Source organism: Strongylocentrotus purpuratus, unplaced genomic scaffold (genome assembly GCF_000002235.5).
Source record: "Strongylocentrotus purpuratus isolate Spur 01 unplaced genomic scaffold, Spur_5.0 spur5_scaffold_14, whole genome shotgun sequence".
NCBI lineage: Eukaryota > Metazoa > Echinodermata > Echinoidea > Camarodonta > Strongylocentrotidae > Strongylocentrotus > Strongylocentrotus purpuratus.
In genome coordinates, this window is record NW_022145599.1 from 35,414,361 (window position 1) to 35,431,788 (window position 17,428).

The following is a 17,428-nucleotide window of genomic DNA, read 5'->3' on the forward strand; positions in this document are numbered from 1 at the left end:
TAAGTTTCTCCATCTCTTGAAAGGACCTGGATTTTTCAACTTTTAACGATATTTGCCCACCTCTTTATTGTCATTGCCCACTTTGCTTCTTGAATTAAATAAAAAAAGTCTCTTCTTTCCCCTCACGTTTCAGAACTTTCCAACAAATACATCAAATGCATTGATTTCAATAGTTTACCAACTCATCAACTCTTGTCGCTAGTTATCCGTATCAAATTTCATGAAACTTGACTCAGGAGCTGAAACTCAAAATAAATTGATGGAAAAATATATGCCCTGTACATTGTCTGTTTAGACCCAGAAGAGTGTTAACTCTTAAAAGTATATAAGTTAATTTTCTTCTGGTTCCAAACATACAATATCATTAACCATATCATTCACAATGCACCTTTTTAGTAACACTCTAAAGAGCTTTACAAATATATGTACATATGTGTTCCTATAAATTCTGGAATTGAATGGCAAATCACAAATATTAAAATGACGATAAGATGTGCACAATTTGATTCTCAACGACTGAATTAAGAAATTGGTGATGCTTTCTGACTTGTGGTTTTCATCTCAATCATTTTCCACCTTGTAATGTCCTGAGTATTCAGGTAGTAGCTTAGGCTTGAATGTTCTTTTTACATGTTTTTTTTTGTTATATTCGATACAATATTTGGCAAATTTATTATACAAAAAAAAATCAGTAATTCAGATACCGGTACACTTTGTGAATTTTTATTGTCTGATATCAAAATGAGATATCATATGTGACGATCACTTGGAAATTTTAAATCATCAAAAAATTAAAATCATTAAAAGATTGGTTGGACAAGCAATTTACATAATTTCTGTCCTAAAAGCATGTTCATTGAATTGTACCTCAATATCATATGCTGTTATTAATCTGTTTTTAAAGAATACAGTAAAACGGAGAACATTTACACAGGTCTGTATTACCACTGCTTTCAAAATGTATGGAGAGGAGAGGGGGAGAAAAAAAAAGAAGAAATGGAAGGAAGGATTTGGGGGAAGAATTAAAGAATAACAGTCTACAAGATTGCCAAGGATTCAGGTTACACATTATGATACCTATTTCTGTTACACACCTTGGAGAAATACATCTTTATATGGCATTTAAGCTCAAGTTTTGTCATGATACTCAAGAAGCTGTGTTTATAAATGTGCTAAACCATTGGCAAGTCTCTAAGACCCTAAACAAGCTCTGTGTAAATTCAGTGAGCAACTAAATTACATATGTATGTGCGGTTTTTTCTTCAGGAATACACACTTTATGTGAAATGCATAAATGAAACTTTGTTTTCTGAACAGGAAAGTGTTAAATGACTGGGTACTTTTGGAAAAAAGAAAGAAAACAATACCATGCAGGGTTCAATTTTGACAATTTTGAAAAAGGGGTTGGTATATATAAATAGGTTATGTAATTCTCTTGTTTTCCTGTTTCCTGCAGTTCACAAATCCACCATGGTTATGTACATCCAGCTATACAGTGTGTCCTATTTCCCTCCAAAGACTCCGCTCACTTCATCGTCTTCTCGTACTCCCATGCTCTGTAGAGGGCAGAAGAAAGAAAGACATCAGACATTAATGGAAATAAAAAGGAATGATATCATTATAGCATGGTAATTTTAAGGAATAGAAAATATTCTTCAAGTCTAAGCTTTATAGTTAACCTATAAAATTAAGTACTTGTGAAAGAGTTGGTGCTTCCCTGATTTGTGGAAATGCTTGTACGTGAAACATTACAAGATATACAAGTGGAGTAAAAGACAATATGACCCAAAAACTAACCCGAAAGAGTTCAACTTTGCAGTCCATCATCCCCGATCCCCACCACCCCCCCCCTTCGAAAAGTATCTCGGACATGTCTCACCTTTTGAACATACTGTGGATTAACAGCTATTTCTTGATCCATGCTCTTTAGATTCTCATCTAGACTGATACAATGCTGCATCTGTGATGAAAAATTGGTAATTCAAAATAAAAACATGACAGAATATAAAATGTATTATCATGGATTTGAAAAACTACTTTAACTCAAACTCCCTCATTACTAGTTCTCAGCCCCCTCCCCCCCCCCAAAAAAAAAAAAAACTGGGGGTACTGGGGGCAAATATTGCTAATTACAGATGGAAAAAAAGAAATCATGTGAGTTTATGTGTTGACAGTATTTTTAACGAAATATGCTGTTTTTGTGTTATGATCTTTTGAAAATTTACGACCTTCGTCGTAGCTGTCTAGACACAGAAATTTACATTTCTCCCAATTAAGCTCTGTGAATTTGCATGAAGTTTATTATTGCACTTTATACTTGAATCAATAAGTGCCACTCTTTATGAAGACTATATGGGATTTGTATTCATTAATAGTCTTATCATTGAAAACAAAAGTCTAATAATGCCTACAGACCTTTTCTTTATATTTATATGCCTCACAAATAGTCCGCCAGTGCCACCTTGTATCTATCTTTGGATAACTATAGCACAGGCTTCAACATCATTTATCCATTTCCAGTGCAAGATCAGCCTATACCAGTGTTAAAAAATTTTGTCATAGAGGTAATCAAGACCAATAATGTGTATTTTTAAAAGCCATAAATTGTTTTGTGCAAAATGTGGCAAATCAGCGAACGTGCAGAGATACGATGAAATCAAATAAAGAGATAAAACCTGACGAAGGATATGCGTAGTGGGGAAGATGAAATCTAAATGCCTTTACATGAACATTCAACTGAAAACAACAAGTTCTGACTTCTTTACATCTATATGCTCTTCAAAATACCAACTTATACACCCACAAATTCAATGTGAAAAATTACAGGTATTTGATCAAAATTAAAATGAAAAATCTTTTGAAGAAAAATGCTCCACTTTAAAGCTATGACTATAAACGTTCCTTTCAGATACGTGGAGAAAAATTAACTAACCTGTTGCTCGACGTGTCTGAGTACTGCAGGATTGTCATATTTTTCTGGGTTGTCATGGAAATGAACCATTCCATTCTGTTTGCTGATTGTTGCATGGATCTCAACATCTTCAATCTGAAAAATGTTAATCAAATTAAATGTTTCTGTTTAAATCCAAACACGTCTAACAGTATGTGTAGCAACATTAATTACAACCCCAACAACTACATTACCACAGTAAATTTACACTTCGATCTAACATCCAATTCCATCTCAATTATCAGTGGTGAATCATTATCATAGTCAGGTTCACATCTACAAATCCATTCCTTAACCCAATTCCAATTCTAGAACAATGCATTCTGCAAGTTACTTTCTGCAAGTTATCACTCAACAAAATCATATAGTCTTATAGTCACCAAACTTACAATGAGAAGAAAAAATAAAATAAAAATCTTAAGGAGTTTCATTGAGCGTTATTGGATATAGTTGTATAGTTCTGCAAGTCAAATACTTTTTCTCATGAGTGGTTTACTAAACAAATTCAATAGTGGAGCAAGCTTTCTCACCATATTTCTGACATACTGCTCAGCCTCTTGCGATGCATGTAGGTGAACTCTCCTTGCGATGTCACTAAGAGATAACGTGAGGAAGGTCTGAAGAGAAAGACCAATACTGACAAGTACTGTACAACTCAATCTTCACATCTACTTCACTAGTATGTCGCCCTCTTGTGTAGCAATTGAACTCAACTGCATTGCGCGCCTTAGAATTTGTTATGGCTCCAAAGTTCACAAATATATTTCATGTATACATGTTAATGGGTAAGATTTTGTGAGACAATTGCTAAAATTAGGATTTTTCTCTTTCATTGGTCATGGTTCAGGGTGTTTAGTGAAGTGTAATCTCAAAATTAAAGAAAGCAAGTTTTCATGATTACAAACTTATTGATATTGAATCTTGAAAGTACACTGAAGGTATTCAGGTTAAAAGGAGTGCATTTTTCACCACAGACCTATTGGTACACTACACATGATTCACAGTGCCTGACTGCGCTGTAAAGCTGCTTACGGTATTGTAACAGAGAAGGTGGGGGAGGGAGGGAGGGATTGGATTCTGACCATCTGGATGTACATGTGCAAGGCCATCCAATGAGGGGAGACAAAGAGACAGAGAGAGAGAGAGAGAGAAAGAAAGAGAGGGAGAATGCGTGTTTGTTTGTGTGTGGAAGTGGAGGTGGGGGGCTCGTACCATCTTCTTTTCATGTTGCCTTTGCCTTTGCCTTTCTTTCTCTGGTTTTTCTCTTTTATTTATTTTTTTCTTCATTTTTCTCTACCTTGTCATTTAGCATGGGAGTTAGCACATATAAACCTCCTCAATACAAAAATAAAAGGAAGCTGTTTTGCCTTCACTCAGATTTTCATACCGGTATACAAAATGATAAAGAGGAACATAATTGTTTTTACTGTATAAACATAGGCTATTCAAAAGCTTTTAAATAATTTCACTTTCCATTTCAAGAGGCTGGCAGATGAATGAGAAGGAAAAAAGATTAAAAAAAAAAAAAAAAAAAAAACATATCAGGAATCCACTTATTAATTTAAAATTCACAACTAAACATAGAAGAAAAAAAAGACATTGCTTACTTTTGTAAGTCGCTGGATATTCTTTCGATAAAGTGATGACACCACTTGTTTGCCTAGGCCCATGTTCTGGTCCTTTAAGGGGGAAAGAAAATAACAAGATTTATAAACATTGTATAAATGATAAATACTGATAAGAAACACACCAAGTAAATAAGAAACATAAATGGTTGTGGGCCCAGCAGAAGGAGGTAAACACAGATTTGGTTAGATTTTTCAATTTGTTTATTTTTGTCATAAAGAGGTACATGTAAGATAAAAAAAAAGTTATAAAGTAATCTACATGTATTTGGAAGACAGAAGGTTGTTGTTACTATTCAAAGGCATGTGTTAACACCCTTCTAGCTCCAAACAGATGATATGAGGCATATTAGTCCTTGTACTTTGTTATTGACAAAGAAGAAAAATCATAGGTTTCTGGGAACAATTGAAACGTATTACGCATTGTTTACTCAAGAAGATTATACTTTTATTATTGTGACTCTACATGCTTCTGGACGGCCCGTCAGATTTTTATGAGCCATACATATTTGAATGTGCTCCTCTAGGGAAATGAGATTTTTATAATACTAGCCTGCATAATGATACAACATTTTTTTTATCATAAGCTATAAAGCCATATGACCTGCTACGCCTACTTGAAATCATAAATTTCTACCTCTGATGAAATTTAGGGTACTTTTGTTATCAAAAAGTCCTCTTTTTTTTTGCCACATTATATCTTATTGAGCCTTTCAAGAATGTTACTTACTCTATTGAGCTGATCAGAATGTTTTTCTAGAACAATGCTCACATCAGATGGGTTGTTGGTTGAGTAAGAGTTGGCAATCTCTTGGTACAACTGGCTCAGTGGTTGGAAAAAAGGGTAAAATATACATGTACATGTCAGACAACAGGATATAGTTCAGAAGATGTGCACAATGAAGTTTAACTGATCGCTGACCATTTCCATTTGACCCCCCAAAAGGCTTTCCTCAACTGGTTTACAAATGATAACATTTTATCTTAAAGGGATCGTTTAACAATGTTTAATCTGAGATACACGGCCCTACGTGTTGTCAGTGTCTGTGATATGGTGTAATATTGAAGCCCTAAAAAGATTGCGCTTCAAAATGATCAAGAAGTGCCTCAAAAAATAAAAAGCATGGGAGTTAGCACATATAAACCTCCTCAATACAAAAATAAAAGGAAGCTTTTTTGCCTTCATTCAGGTTTTCATATACGATAAAGAGGAACATAATTGTTCTTTCAGTATAAACATAGGCTATTCAAAAGCTTTCAATAATTTCACTTTCCATTTCAAGATGCTAGCATATGAATGAGAAGGACAAAAAGATTTTAAAAACAAACAACAAACAAACAAATATTTCAGGAATCTACCAATCAATTATAAATCCACAACTGAAAAAAACAAAAACAAACAAAGACATTGCTTACTTTTGTAAGTCGCTGGATATTCTTTCGATAAAGTGATGACACCACTTGTTTGCCTAGGCCCATGTTCTGGTCCTTCAAGGGGGAAAGAAAATAACAAGATTTATAAACATTGTATAAATGATAAATACTGATAACAAATACACCAAGTAAATAAGAAACAGAAATGGATGTGGGCCCAGCAGAAGAAGGTAAACACAGATTTGGTTAAATTTATCATTTTGTTTTGTTCTGTCAGTATGGATAAAGACGTACATTACATTACTTTATAACTTTGTTATATTGCAATATAACAAAGTTATAAAGTAATCTACATGTATTTGGAAGACAGAAGGTTGTTGTTACTATTCAAAAGCATGTGTTAATACCATTCTAGCTTCAAACAGATGATATAAGGCATATCAGTCAACTTAACAGTCTTAGTACTTTGTTATTGACAATGAGTATGAGCCATAAATATTTGAATGTGCTCCTCTAGGAAAATGAGATATTTATCATCCTAGCTTGCTTAATGATACAACATTTTTTATCATAAGCTATAAAGCTATATGACCTGCTACCCCTACTTACGTGAAATCATAAATTTCTACCTCTGATGAAATTTAGGGTACTTTTGTTAAAGGTCCTTTTCTTTTTGCCACATTATATCTTATTGAGCCTTTCAAGAATGTTACTTACTCTATTGAGCTGATCAGAATGTTTTTCTAGAACACTGCTCACATCAGATGGGTTGTTTGTGGAGTAAGAGTAGGCAATCTCTTGGTACAGCTGACTCAGTGGCTGAAAGATTCATTAAACAACAAAAAATGCCCATGTTTGTGAGAAATGTAAGAAAAGTATGACATTCATTTACTAGGATGTCCTAATCACATGTAAAAAAAGGGTAAAATATACATGTACATGTCAGACAACAGGATATAGTTCAGAAGATGTGCACAATGAAGTTTAACTGATCGCTGACCATTTCCATTTGACCCCCCAAAAGGCTTTCCTCAACTGGTTTACAAATGATAACATTTTATCTTAAAGGGATCGTTTAACAATGTTAAATCTGAGATACACGGCCCTACGTGTTATCAGTGTCTGTGATATGGTGTAATATTGAAGCCCTAAAAAAATTGCGCTTCAAAATGATCAAGAAGTGCCTCAAAAAAGTAAATCTTCGAGTGACCGGTTTTACCATACTCGTTTTCCCCATTAGACTGTAGTGTTATGAAAACTGTCAGGCGAATCACGGTTTTCAAAATTTGTAATTCCAATCATAAATATCTTGATAATCAGACAAGCGATCGGCTTGTAAAAGTCATGGGGTTCCTGACTGACCTAGAGGTTTATAATTATCATTGCATCATGAGCTAAATCCAGAATTTTGTTTCAGAATCTGAGACAAAGTTACCGGATCCCTTTAAAGCTGAAAACAATCTTACCGGTATTCTGAAATGTATTACAAAGATATGTACATACCTTCCACTAATTTAATAACTATTGACATTAAAAACATCTTCAACAAAAGTATTTTGTATTTCATAAATGCTTCATAAATCAAGATTTATTATCATTAACTTCCCCCTTTATCAGCGCTCAACTATCTCTTTAATCATGTACCCTGCTTTTTTAAAAAAACATGAAATTGGCGACTTTTTAATTCCACTTCTGACACTGAATTTTAATATTTTTTATTCAAACAATGCAATTTGCAACATTTCACTTTTGACTTGGCCCAATATTCAGGTGTACTGCGCATTCCATGATTTAATCATTGCAAATGGGACGTCACTGTAAAGGGGAAAAGAAAGATTTACCAGGGTACAGAATTCAAGCATGAACTTGAATTGCAGATTTCTTTTTGTTAGAGAAGTTTATCTTAATTTTGTCTTTAATATGGTTATAGATATAAACTGATTGATTGTGAAAGGGCTGTAACTGTTACATATGGAAATCATGAATATGAAGAAACCAAGGCTCAGCAGAATTACAGCTAGTACAGTCGACCTCAAACCACTTCTTGAAATAAAACAAAAACTTTTGGTTTTTCTTTTTCCAAAAGGAAAATACTTATTCTACATTAGTGCATACATGCAATAACATGTTTAAAGGCTAAGTCCACTCCAAAAACATTTTGTTTTTAATAGATGCAGAAAAACAAGAGATACAGAGCAAACTAAATTTTAGTAAAATCGGTATGAATGTTTGTAATAGTATGAAAAAATATGGAACTTTAATAGAAAACCACTACACAAATTGCTTCATATATTTATCCCATCCACTTCCATTTTTATTCCCCAAAAGGGATTTGCCAATCATTTCCTGAATATAATTTTTTATTATCATAGATGTTTTATTGGTTGTCTGGTTTTCATCAAACTCCTTTAAAAAAAATTGTTACAGTTTAACTGTCATTGTGATACTATATCATCATAAACAAATAAAGTTATCTCTGAACTTTACACTTTATGTTATCCTTCTTCAGGCATGGGGTTATTCTCTCTGAAAGACAGTATTATTTATCACCTGCTCAATTCTATTGACAACTGATGCTACATTAGGTGTTTTGTCCAAAACAAAGCCTTGATCATAAGCCATGAACATGTACATGAACAATGGTTTAATATCAATATTTACATATTATCTTCATAAAAGGTCATTTATTTCAAGTTCATGACAAAGGAGTTTCAGTTCTCTAGAGGGGGTAGGGAGAATTCGCACAACTAGTTATGAATTTATTGTAAATCCTACGTGTATAAGGAACATACGCTTCAGCTTTATTTGCCCCCCGCTATGAAGATGGTTCAACCCTCCTGCATAAACATGTAGAGGTCACTAGTATCAATCATTATTCTCATGTCCTATCAACCAATCATACATGTGCATGAGACAAAATTGCCATGATATTATTTTATATGTTTTGGTTCCCTCTCAAGGAAACAAAACTGGAATAAATGTACCAGTACACAAAATAAACCTATTTCTCGTCTGTAAATGGAGCTGTACTAAAATTTGGATCTCATAATGGATTATTTGAATGCTTGTGTGACAACGTTTGAAGTATACAGGTACATTTTCAAATGTATTCTTATGTTATAAAACCATTTGTTACATACAATACAACTGATACACGTGCACATGTGTTGTATTGTTTGCTTGGGTACATACTAAGACAAAGCATAGTTTCATGATAAAGCTTCTGCACACATAAGTGTGTAAAAAGATTTACTCCTTTTTTCTTCTACTATATATAAAATCTCAGTATTATAATGAAACAAAATAGATTTTATATGTTATATCATTGTACAAGATGTCTAATACGTGCTTCTTAACTAAATTCGTATAGGTTTGCAGCTAAAGAATCAACCGGAACCATAGAATCAAAATACGGATGGACTTTTACTGTGAATTCAAAGAAATACATCCCATTCAACCATCAAGTAAATGGGATATTACCCTAAACTGACTGGACTTCACTTTGATAAATGTGAATAAGCATATACACTGTAGCCAGAGCCAGTGCCATCTACATGTAGCAGTGAAGGCACAATGTACATACACATGGAAAGGTGCATCATACACCACAGTAGATTTCATAGTATAACTTTGAACATACAGTCAAGCAGAAAAAAGGGGCCTTTCTCAACGAAGAGATATTCTGAATGGAGGTTGCATTGGAGCGTACGTATGTTTGAATGTCAATAAACAGTGCCAATACTTTTAATCGGACCTGACCCATTTCCACCATCTTGCTGAACATAAAGTTCTGGACAGCTGTTCACATCTTTGCCAGCAAGTACATCATTTCCTTTTTTAGGAATTTATATTGACTGATCTTCCTTTGAAACAGTTTTGTCAAGTAATTTTCCAAATCTATACGAAATTTGATGTTATTCTAGTCTTTCGAAGGAATAAGTCAAAATGAATTTTCCAGTCATTTCTATATTCATTGCCTTTGCCATGTGTAACATGTGTCAAGCTGAAGATGAATTGAAGACTGTTATAGAAGGTGATAGTGTACATCTTGATTTTCCATATCCATGTAACAGTACAAGAGTTACATTACAGTATGGAATCAGAGTGCCTTTTTACACATTGGCAGATACAGAAGCCATCGTTTTACCACCTGCACAAGTACACAGATTCATTTTCAAGAATGAACGTGAACATGATCATTGTTCACTACATGTTAGTATCAGCCCTGTAATGAGAATTGATGCAGGAACGTACATTTTCTTTGCCTATAGTAAGGATGGTATATATGAAAGTTCATTTAAAAGAATAGGATTGGATGTTGATTTTCTGCCTGGTAAAGCATCATGTACACTGGATGAAGAGTACATGGTTGGGAATTGGGTAGCACTTAATTGCATGGCTACAGTTGGGAGTTTATCAGGTCAAATTGAATGTTATCAAAATGGAGAGAAGATGCCTCCAATTACAGAACCTACTGAAACCTACAAAAGTTTGAAGCAAAGCATACTCGTAAAGAAAAAGCACCTAGTGTTTTGTTGTACTTCTACGTTGGAGCACATCAAAGATCCGTGTGACTGTAATGATTGTCAATTGGACATAGCCAATGACAAAAACCTGAGCTTAGTCATAGATCCATGTGGTCCAACCACATCTGTGCAGGATATAATAAAGACCAGTGATGGTACTTTCACTCCTTCAAACTCAGTATCCACATCAGCAACAACTATTGTGATCAATTATTCTAATGGTTCAGTGATATGGAAATTTGTGGTTTCGATCATTAGTTCTATTGTCATAACTGGTATTGTCATTCTTGTGATTGTAGTAATGCTCAGATCAAGAAAATCAAAAGAGACATCCGTCAGATATAACAAAATATTAAGTCAGGATCAAGGCCTACAAACAGGCATGTCGCAGTGTCCACATACAATATAAACAAGAAAATGCTACTGCGTCTCTTATATGCCTCCGTGCTCAATTCAGTATAGGAAATAAATATGATTTGTGACTTAATTATTGCACTGAAAACAAAATACCTATCTCTTGTGGTTCTTGAGATATCGCAATAGCAAGGTTGAAATAAATCTGTAATTTCATAAATTGACTTTTTTAACCCTCGAACTTTGACATATTAGACCTAAAATCTGTTCAGAACGGCTTCCTATAGTGATACATATCCTCATCAGGTTTGAGCCTCATATCTTTAGTCGTTCTGGATATTTTGCAATAACAAGGTTTTTTGTTGTTTCTGTTTTGTTTTGGACTCTCAGTCTGTGCCTGATTTAGTTATTGCACAACAGCTCGAGAGTCCTCTATTGATGTAATTGTATTGATTTATACTTATTATTGTTATCGTTTATATGTTCTTTTTGCAATATTCAGTGACGATAGTTATTTTATATTTTAACTTTATATATTATTTATGTATTCACCACTGCCATTTTTGTATGTATACTTTTTGATGTGATTTAGTTTGATTTCAATAAATCCTATATTATAGCAGGAATTTAAGAAGTTTACCTTTGTGACTTTTGACCTAGTGACTCTAAAATCTAATAATATTGTCTTCTTATGGTGAAACATACTATCATAAAGACAACCAATAGACTGAAAAGTAGAAGCCATTAAACTAGATGGCCGAGAATCAGTCAGTTTGGAATTGGTTTGGAATCAGTTTGACAGTTTTATTTCGGTGTATATAAGCATTTATGAGCAATACTTTATTTGACGAATTTTTTTAATTGCGCTATTTTGTACAGCATTATGCCATTATCGACAATCCTTGAATGGGATGGTAGATCACTTTTAAATAAAAATTGTGTGTAAATATTAACATCTGTTCTGTTTTGTCGGAAGCATGTATGCAGTTACCAACAACTCTTCTCTATCAATAATGTATTGTTTGTTTGTCTTTGTTATTTAGTTTAATTTTTTTTTAGCAATTTCCAACAATCAATTATTTACATTGTTTGAGTAGTTTATTGAGTAATGACAAAATATTTTCTTTAAATTAATTCTTTGAGTATTCTATTTTATATAAAGATATACTTTGCTAAATGCATTGTTTGTTTGATATATTTGGTAAAATTGGTACATACTTCACCGCGTGATAAGAAACTGCTTAGACAGTATCACCAGTTACTATGCTGAAGAAAGGTACATGTACACCCAACGATTATGTAAGTGTTACTTTTATCTTGTTACGAACCTCATTCAAATTCATGTAGCATGAGCAGAAGACTCGCTTGTACTGAAAAGGGTGATTTAGATTAAAACCTTTGACTGTGTTTGTCCCAGGTATTTTATTATTTTGTTTTTAATTCACATTGTTGAACATTATGTTGTATTGTGAAGTGCAGGAAGATATGATTTGATATCGTCACCTTGTTATGACAATCTGATAATCAAGGCTTCATATGTTGCTCAAAGAGAACCAGAAACAAGAAACAAACAAAATTACCCAGAGAGGTTTCTTTCCTTAATATAAGTTTTTGTAAAGAAAGGTTATTTTCAGCTTTTACAATGGTTTAGAATTGAAATGTATTTTGGGCTTTTGCTGTGAAATAATATATGTAGCCTTTTTATTTTTTAGACATGCATTGGTGTAACCATTTCTTTGCTTTTGTTTTTATAAGTTTTAAGGTATATCCATTTCACAACTAAAAATGTTATTTTGGCTTTTCCTAACAGTTTGCTGTACATGTACTTAGGAGATATATAGAGATGCCACCCTATTTCCCCTCTCATCCGTCACCATTATTTTTGTTTCTATTAAGGACTTTTGAATGCATCATCTTACAAACAAAAAACAAAAAAGATCTGGAAGGTTAACCACATGCTGTACGGCTGCTACTAGCAGCAGAGTGTCATTGAATGTAGCTGGGCAAGTGCATGTAAAAATACTCAATGGATCATGACTGATATTACGATACTTTCTTTAATGCTTGTTTTGATTGATAGAATAAAGAAATTGCCAACAATACTTTTTTAAATGCTTGTTTTGATTGATAGAATAAGGAAATTGCCAACAATACTTTCTTAAATGCTTGTTTTGATTGATAGAATAAAGAAATTGCCAACAATACTTTCTTAAATGCTTGTTTTGATTGATAAAATAAAGAAATTGCCAACAATACTTTCTTAAATGCTTGTTTTGATAAATAGAATAAAGAAATTGCCAACAATACTTTCTTCAATGCTTGTTTTGTCTTGTAGAATAAAGATATTGCAGAAAATACTTTCTTAAATGCTTGTTTTGATTGATAGAATAAAGAAATTGCCAACAATACTTTCTTAAATGCTTGTTTTGTTTTGTAGAATGAAGAAATTTCCAACAATACAAGTTTGGTGCACATGCACCAAACGCACAACGAGATATCAAACACGCAATCACAAACAGACAAGGTGAAATTTTTGTATTCCTCTAACATGATGTGACTCACATGATGTTGAAATTGCCTGGAAAAAGTAAATGTCAAACAAAAAGATCAATGTTTGGGACTGGGTACTAAAAGACGACTACTCAATGATATTATTCTCCAATATGTGGATGAGTGCTTGTGATCTGGTGAAAGAGTACATTATAGTAAAAAGAGAAAGAGATACATTAAAGATAAGATGATATAGAACTGAAAAATGAGAGCGAGGAACTTGGAAGCATTTTTTTTTTTTAAACTGAGGGTGCTATGTGCTCCAAAATCTGAAAAAAATTCTAAGAAGAGGAAGCATTCAACACAACTATGGATCCCGGATCCCAAGATGAGAGCTGTTCAGTCATGTTGATAGAGATGCTCCCATGAATCAATGTGTATTGTGAATTTCTATATAACTATGAAAGAATGAGAGAGCGAGACAGAGACTAAACAGACTGGAAGAGGGAGATGCATATATCATGAATACTAGTACGTCTATTTAGACAATAGAAAGAAAAAATAATTAAATTATCTTACGGATTTTACAAAAGTCTCCCTGACGGTTTATCTTCAGGTATAACGATGTCCTATTTCACGAGAAGGCGACCTACTTTTCCCCGTTTTGCAAAACGAAATAAATGTAGGACTGATACGTGATGACTTATTTTTTAGCCTGATATTAATAATAATAATATACGAGGCAACAGTGACCACGGTATAAAATACAAGCAACTAAGTGGAAAACAGCTTCATAAAACGTGTCACACTTCACCCAATGCGCTTCACCCCCTAAAAGAGCTCCATGCCACCCCCCTACTGAGCCACCCAGGAAATTAATGCCCACTACCCCCCCCCCCCCCCCCACTGCATATTCGGCTGAGTCGCCGCTAAATATTTTCTCACGAATTGGGCCCCTCCCTCGCCGCCGGCTGGACCTGCCTCTGGGGTCGGGGGGGGGGGAAGGTGGGGGGGGGGGGGGGGACTAAAGCCAGTCCCAACAAAGCTTGACGCATTTTTTAATGAACACTTTTCGTCAAAGGGGGGGGGGGGGCAAAGATAACCCCTAGATCTGCCAATGCTAGAGTTTACAAATACAATTTGATTGCTCCCCCTCCTCTCTTTGGATGAACAGTGCACACATAAGCATTTGGTAAGCTTTGTTGGGGCTGGCTCTAGTGCACCCCTTGTGCAAAACGACCAAAAACAACGCTAATAAATCTTGTTTTTTGCTTGTCAGAAAACTTTAGGATTAGTGCCCCTCCCCCTCTTTTCGGTAAGTCCTGGACCCACCCTTGCTCTAATGTAGAAGAAAAAAAATAATTAAATTTTATTTTTAAATTCTATGATTGATGGATCCAGGGGGGGAACAACCGGCCTCTACCCTCTCCTCCGTCCAGACCCCTCCCCCCTTTGGACGAAAAGTGCTCACATTAGCACCTGTTAAGTTTTGTTTGGGCTGGCTTTATAGTACCCCTCCTGTGCCAAAACGGCAACAGAAAAATGCTGATGAACCTTTTTTTTTTTTAGCTTGTCAGAATTTGTTGAGGATCACAATTATAATTAATAAATGACACATATTTGTAAAGCTTTGATCCTCCTCTTTCATTTGATGCAACTCATATGATGCATATTTCACGCATGCGTGATTACAATTAGTTTGAAGGAAGGAAACAAAAAAGTCATATGGCGGGTGGTATCTGAATTTAGAAGAAAAATTCACATTTCTAGAAAGTCCATTTTCTGTTCTTTCATATGACACCTCAATCAGGAAAAATGAGCCAGGAATAACAAAGTTCGTTTTGTTTAAAATGATGCTTGCATTTCCATAATTTGATTAAACGAATTCGTTTTCACTAAAAGACTCCGTTCCGTTGACGAACTTGACGATCAAACATAGACGAAAGACTTCATGCAGAAACGGAGAAACGGAGTTAAGTCTTTTGTCAATTCTGCTTGTTGCTACGGCAGGCAGCCAGTAAAAACGAACTTTTAACCCCCCCCCCCCCCCGCTAAGATTAGCGTTGTAGAAGGCCGCGTCACCGGGTGCGAAAAATTCTCTAATAAAAATGGGGAATACGGTAGAGGTAGAGGTCTCATCCTACATTGGCCTCGCACAGTTGATATTGGTCTTTGTTCGAAGCCAGAGGCCTTTGTCATACAAGGGCAAACTCTTTCTTCTGATTGGTTGAAAGTAAAAATAGGTTTGATCGAAGGATGTTCAACGGTGGATCCAGTTAGAGGCAAGGAAAGGCATGTGCCCCCCCCCCCCGAAAACAATCCCATTCCGGTATATGCCCCCCTCCAGGGGCGGCGATCCCGGGGGCACGAGGGGGACATTTCCCCTCAATTTTTTAGGGGGGGGGGGCGTCCCCCCTGGAAAATTTGAAAAAGTGAAGAAAAAAGTGTAAAGCAAATACTGACTAAAGACTGCAACACACTTTATATGGAGGGCCAAAGAGAGCGGCGTTTAGAAAAATGAAATGCAAAAATCTTCTCGCTCCCTCGCATAATATCCTTCCAATTGTACAAGTAAATATTGTAGAAAAGTGAAGTGTGAACAAAATTATATCGCTTGTTTTTATACTATAGTTTGCTAAGGCATGTAATTTTTTGATACCATAAAACTTCGTAAACCTGTGAGAAATAAATCGCCGCCCCTGCCCCCCTCATTGTGCCTACTGAAAATGAATTACCTCTTTTTAAGGACAGGAGCTTATCACAAAATTTCAGTTTGCAATTTCCCTCCTCTCCAGCCATATATCGCCTGGATCCGCCACAGGCGCGGATCCAGGATTTCTTAGGGGTGGGGGCCCAAATTTGAAATCAATTTGAAATTTAGTGTGCTGCAGTATGAAAATCGTGCCGGCCAATATTTCGCTCAGTGGGGGGTCTTCTTTTCTTTTAACGGTGCTGGTCGGCGACTTCTATCATAAATATGGCAATACTAAAGGTCGGATTCTTTATAGGAATACTCTTCGCTAAGCATAAAGTATGACAACAGACACCTGCTCTCTCTCTCTCTCTCTCTCTCTCTCTCTCTCTTTCTCTCTCTCTCTCTCTCTCTCTCTCTCTCTCTCTCTCTAAGTGTCATATCGTTTGACTTTGGCGATCATGCTGTTCCACACCCCTTGGCTCCTAGCCTTCTGTATTAGTACCACTCCCAGTTCTTTCACTCCTCTCTCTTCCAACAATTTCTGCAGACTGTCCATCCAAAGTATCCTCCTTCTCCCCCATGAACTTCAACTGCCTAATCAACATCTCACGTATCATTTTCCTTTGCACTACAGCTCGTGTAAGAACTTCATCATTACTAACTTTGTCAGTCAAGGGAACTTTCATCATTCTTCTTAAAAACCACATTTCGCAACTTTCCAAACGCTTTTTAGTTTCAGAGGCCAAAGTCCACATGCATGAACCAGATATAAACCCTCACTCTCTCTCTCTCTCTCTCTCTCTCTCCCTCTCTCTCTCTCTCTCTCCCTTTCTCTCTCTTTATCATTAATTCTCTTAATAAAAACATATCATGATCCACTTCAACAGAATGATGAAACAATCGAAATTATACAATCCTCTAATTCATCCCTATAGAATATCAAATAAAACAATAACAACCCATTTTTTTTTTTACACAAATGTGTTCACACAAAAGTGACATACATTTATCATCCTTGAATCCTTTCCCTCTTTCACATTTATCATCTGTACATTATAATTGCAGTTGAATAAAGTAGCTTTGATAATCAGGAAAAAGATGCGACTCAAATTCAAATACTTGTAAACTGAAGGTTAACATATCAAAGGACATAATAAACGAGGCTACAGGAAGATAAGGTTCACATTTCACTACAAACAGGCATCTATAGATTAGAGACTATAAAGTATCATAGTTTCTCCCTCTCTTGAAAGGACCTGGATTTTTCAACTTGTAACGATATTTTCCCACCTCTTTATTGTCATTGCCCACTTTGCTTCTTGAATTGAATCAGAAAAGTCTCTTCTTTCTCCTTACATTTCAGAACTTTCCAACAAATACATCAAATGCATTGATTTCAATAGCTTACCAACTC

General features: G+C 35.1%; 2 long non-coding RNA genes across 2 annotated transcripts; both read right to left on the reverse strand.

The window, feature by feature from the left end:
* Positions 1 to 1,412: 1,412 nt before the first annotated feature.
* On the reverse strand, positions 1,413 to 3,027 carry LOC115923772. Its single transcript, XR_004064080.1, has 3 exons — positions 2,933 to 3,027; positions 1,880 to 1,960; positions 1,413 to 1,556 (listed from the first exon to the last, which is right to left on the reverse strand). It is a non-coding gene; the product is annotated as an uncharacterized LOC115923772 (long non-coding RNA).
* A 459-nt stretch (positions 3,028 to 3,486) lies between these two features.
* Positions 3,487 to 5,405, reverse strand: LOC115923773. The gene is made up of 3 exons (XR_004064081.1): positions 5,306 to 5,405; positions 4,558 to 4,629; positions 3,487 to 3,567 (listed from the first exon to the last, which is right to left on the reverse strand). It is a non-coding gene; the product is annotated as an uncharacterized LOC115923773 (long non-coding RNA).
* Between the last annotated feature and the right edge of the window lie 12,023 nt (positions 5,406 to 17,428).